Below are 5000 nucleotides of genomic sequence, written 5' to 3' on the forward strand. Positions count from 1 at the left end.
GCGAGTGCTGTAAAGACACACCCCACAGCACAAGAACGCGCAATAAACACACATGCTAGATGTGTGTGGGGTGGTGGTGGTGAAAAATAATACCCTCATGATGCTCATAAAGCAACAACAACAAAAATAGTAATAATAATATGGAGATGAAACAGAAACACAATTTGAATGGAAACACATTTGATCGTTCACACGCATTCCACCGAAAACCGAAGGGAAAAAGAGCAAGAACGGCAATCAGAAGACAAACACTTCAGAGATTTATGAAACAATTGAACTTGAAAGGCCAAACGCATATCATCCCCATGGTTCTCGGCTGCTCAAGTCACCCTCGTTGCCCTCGTCATCATCATCATCATCATCGTCGTCGTCTATTGAATATTCAAGCATCAGCTCAGCCTCTGCCCAAGAACAAAACTCTCCCGCTCTCTACGGCTCCTAAATGCATCGGCGTAGCAAGATTTGCCGTGTCGTCCCGTTCGAACATGAAATGTGATTAATTTGGTATGCGCTGGAGCCAAACGATGAGCGCTGTAACGCGCGCAAGCGAACAAGGAAAAAGATAATAATAATTCGTCCAGAAATTGGCAGCAAAGATTCATCAATCTTGCGGGGCACGGTGCGTATTCACCAAGGCCACAAAACGACGACGATGGTGATGGCGAGGGACGGAGAAGGGAGCGGTTATTGTGCTCGATGGATGGCTTTTTATAAATATGGCCAAAGCCATAAACCTCTCCGCCGGTTCGCCCGGATACCATTAAGAGAAACTGAAATTTAAGAGCTTTTGCACAATAAAACTTATGAATCGATTGTAGCAGTATTACCGCTACACAACAGGCCACAGCCAGAGCATGCTGATGGCTGCAGCTCAGCTCAGAGGACGGAAGAGGAGAATCCAATCCGGCCAGACAAAGACAGACAGCAACAGCAATAGGAGAATAGCATCATCTCGCATCGGAAATCAGGTCATCTCACCAAACAACTGGCGATTAGTTTCACAATCCCACAAGACCTTTTTGAAACCAATCAAAGTGAGCAGCAGCACGATCGTCGCACGGTAACCAGGAGACTCGGGGATCATTTCAATACCCACACCGCTAGGTAGCCCTTTTTTCGGGACGAATAGCGCGTTTGACTTAAGACACCATGTTTTTATGCATCAATCCAAGATGCCTGTTTCTTGATGAAGAAGATAGTACGGATCTTCTCGCGACGGGACTCGACTTCATCATTCGTTTTGTGTGTTTGATTCCGTTTTTTTTTCTCTTCTCTCCTTTGGTACGCTGCTACTACCTCCTGGGTAGTCAAGCGTGAAAGTGACGGCGTTGAGTTGAGTGGTCCAAAAACGGCAGCGAACAATGAATGGTGGTTGCTTGAATTGAAGGTGCTGAAGGTGTAAATCATTGTGTAGGATGCTTAAACCCTTAAGATGTACCCATTCATACAAAGGCGTTAAGGAGACCCTCTTGTTCTCTATCTCTTATGCTGCTGCTGCTGCTGCTTTCTCCATTTCTACTTCTTCCACCTATTCGTTCCTTCGTTCTGTCGTTCGTTCTTCTAAACTTTTCATAATTTTCTGATTCCTTTTTAGTCCTGCAGGAGGACGAAAACGAATTCGAAAAAAAAAACATTTTCGATGCACAAGCCCTCCTCCAAACGACCAAATGTAGGAATCTAGCTAAGCGGAAACACGCATACAATTTTTCTCTGTGTTTTTCTATCTCCCTCTCTATCTCTCTATCTCTATTTTCAAGTAGGAATCACAAGAGTAGAAGCCCTGGAAACGATTGGTATAATAATATCCATCCAACAGTATTATGATTGTTATTATATTCCCCTTCGTTTCCTTGATTTTTCTGACGTATACTGATGACCGAAGCGCAAGAGAGAGATAGAGAACCCGGGTGGGGAGGGAGTATGGTCGCTGCTGATAGTATACGCCACATTGAATAGATTCCAGATGAACGGAAGATAACGAACGTGCTCGCGTTGCGTTGTGTGTGCCTGTGCTCGACGCAAATGGAATCAGCTTAAGTAAGATACATAATACCATCATCATCAGCAGCATCATCATCGAACCGCGAAGGGGAAATGATGGAAGGAGAGCGAGAGAGCGAGAAAAAATAATAAATGTTATAATATACGACGAACAGCGTACGGGGCTGGCTAGCGGGATATTCTTGTTCTGAAAATATAATTCCCATTTTAACAAGCCCGCGAGCAGTAGAGCGATAGTTGTGTGAGCTGGCCACGTTGTGCAAGTCGGTCTCGCTTCCCATAAATAAAAATGTATTGCTGCAACAGCACCAGGAATGGACGAACTAACGAACGAACGAACGAACGAATGAAACACTGCGTATAATAGCAACAATAAAATGGATGATGGTAGCGTGCGTACCACAGTGCCAGGTGGGGGAAATGGAACGAAGTGAGCGCAAGAAACAATCAATCAAAGTGGTATGCTCAGCGGTATGAAGCAGCAGTAAAGGCAACTAAATAAAAGGGGAACAGAGAAGAAAAAAAGAGAGAGAGATACAAGGAAAAGAGATAACACAAAGTAAGTAACACACCAACTACTTAGGCTAAACGAACGGCTAGTAACAGCAGCTTGCTTCGTTGAAATGATAGAGGTCCGGTAATGTGGAATCCTTTTGCTTCCTTCCACGTAAAAACAATCACCGCGCAATCACACAGCAGGCCGCGCGCAATCGTAAATGACTGTAACGGAAGTAATAATAATACACGACGTTACGCTACTAAAACCCTACAATCTCCAGTTCCCGCTGGTGGGGGAGGAGCGGGGGTTTGATGGTGGACTAACAACCTCTTCGGTTTCGGGGTGCTATTGCGAGTGACTAAACCTCTCCTCTCCGCTCTCTGGCTTCACTCGCAAAAACGAATTAAACAAACAACATCGCGCGCGCCGCACGAGAGAGGTTCGCGCGAGTTAACATAGTAGCCCGGTCTCATGCATCGACCGACCTAACCGTGGGTGCGCGCATCCTTTGGCCAAAAGGATTATAGTGAGCAGCGAACACATATTTCTCTGTTGCCCTCTCTCTCTCGCTCACTCTCTCTGTATGTGTGGGTGTGTGTCTCTGTGTGCTTTAATCTCAGAACACCCCTTTCGAGCGCGGCGATATGGAGGAATCCTGCTGGCTCTCGCAGCTCCCTCCGGGCGCGACAATCCGTTCGTGCCGTCTTCGTGCTCACGAACGCGCCCCCTGTCCAATCATTGTTGCTCATTGTTGCTCAGCACCATAGCGCCGCCGCTCACTCGGATTTCAGCCTTCGGCGAGAACGGTTGTGTGGTTTGCTGCGTGTCGTTCGCGTCGTTTGCGTCGCTCGCGTGTTGTTGTGTTGTTGATTTCGAACCTCCGCGGCGTCATCGTGGCCCGTTGATGATTAGTAGTGTGTGCCAGAGTAGAGGGAGTTTGGGGGGTTTTTGTTAGGAGGAGACCCCTTAGTTAGTGGCGGTTGTTTAACATGATGATGCTTATTTGTGTGAGTGTTTCCTTAATGCTGACCTTAGTGTAGTGCGTGCGAAATGAAGATAATGGAGATGCGGGCTTTTTTAGTAACTCCGTAGTGTGCGCCCTTTTTGGAGTAATCGGAAGTGAGAGACAGAGAGAGAGAGAGAGAGAGAGAGAGAGAGAGAGAAAAGAGGGAGAGAAAGTGAGAGAACGAGAGAGCATGTGAGTGAAATAGAGAGAAGGGAGAGCGAGAGAGAGAGTGCAAGCATTCGCAGAGAGATAGATCAGCGGAAGAGGAAGAGGCGGCCATGGCCATGGAATGACAATTTAAATTGAAACGATTCGTTATTAGAAATCTGTTCCGGGACGCTCATTCCCCAATAAGATTGGCATCTAAATGGGCTGCCGCACCGTGAACCATCACCATCATCATCATCATCATTTGCCTCCCTCTCGATCTGCTCCTGCAATCAATGGACTTAGTCAGTTAGTTCGTGGTGATTGGATAGGTTGTGGGGGATGTGAGGGGGGGGGGGGGGCAAAATAAATAGAAACAAACGTTAAAGCGACAAGTGCACATAAACGTTAACATTATGTAAACGATGTTTGCGATAAAAAGAATGGGAATGATTAGATTCCCACCCCATCCCTCCCCCTGCCTCACTGCAAATCGCACTCACACAGAGCACCAATGTTCTTTCGTGACACAAAATACAAATAAAGGACCCACTTCCCCCCGCCAGTTCGTACTGCGGCGCTTGATTGGGACCCTACTTATTCACCCTCGCAAGCGTCCCCCCCCCCCCCCCCCTTTGGCCACCGGTATCCCGGTAGTGTACCAATTTACTCTGGCATGTTCGCTCTGGCTTGGTGAAGGCGAAAGCTCCACTCGCTGGCCCAGCGAATGAATGAATAAACAATGATAAACCGATGTTATGAGAGGGGCCTTCTCCGGTGGGTGTATGTGTGGGTGTATGTGTCTTCTGGTGTGGTGCAATTGCAGTTTTCGGAGTGACACTTACCGGCCACAGACGGCACACGTTTCACTCGCTTCTCTTTTGATTATGCTTCTTCGCGGCTCAACAAGCTCCTCTCGCTGCAGCTGCTCGGTTGACAGTTTGAAAGGAAATCCGTTGAAACCGTAACAGACACATGGCCTCCCCCCCCCCCCTTGTTTTCTTAGCCCATGTCCACATCGCCGTGTACCACAAAGATATCGATTTACTGCGGGGAAGACTGAATGTTGCGCGTTCGTTGTGACATCATTAATGTATGTTGAGAAGAGCTATAAAAAGAAGAACACCCACCACCACCACCACCACCCGCACGTCGTGGCACGTGGTTGCTCATAATCACCGAAGGGCACGCCAGGCATTGCCACCGACCAGCAAAATGCGATGATGACACGATGTCTCGCGTGGTCGGGGAAGTGAGCGGGGCTGGTGTATGTTTTATGATCATATATTGTAAAACCCTCCAGTTTCAGTTTGTGGGATGATCAATGAGTATTGTGTGCGTGCGGCT

The 5000-nt window shown here is 47.5% G+C and overlaps 1 protein-coding gene across 5 annotated transcripts in view; it reads left to right on the forward strand.

Annotated features, from left to right (window-relative positions):
• LOC126578833 (putative uncharacterized protein DDB_G0291608) overlaps positions 1 to 5000 on the forward strand; it is a 140337-nt gene that overhangs the window by 129690 nt on the left and 5647 nt on the right. The window contains exon 1 of one of the 5 annotated variants that reach the window (XM_050241769.1): positions 3276 to 3414. The exons of 3 other annotated variants lie outside the window; for them this stretch is intronic. The gene's annotated coding sequence lies outside the window, so the exon portion shown is untranslated. Of the gene's footprint in view, positions 1 to 3275; positions 3508 to 5000 lie in introns of those variants that run through there. One more of the 5 variants, XM_050241768.1, reaches the window with a different exon arrangement.

The sequence above is a fragment of the Anopheles aquasalis genome, chromosome 3 (genome assembly GCF_943734665.1).
Source record: "Anopheles aquasalis chromosome 3, idAnoAquaMG_Q_19, whole genome shotgun sequence".
NCBI lineage: Eukaryota > Metazoa > Arthropoda > Insecta > Diptera > Culicidae > Anopheles > Anopheles aquasalis.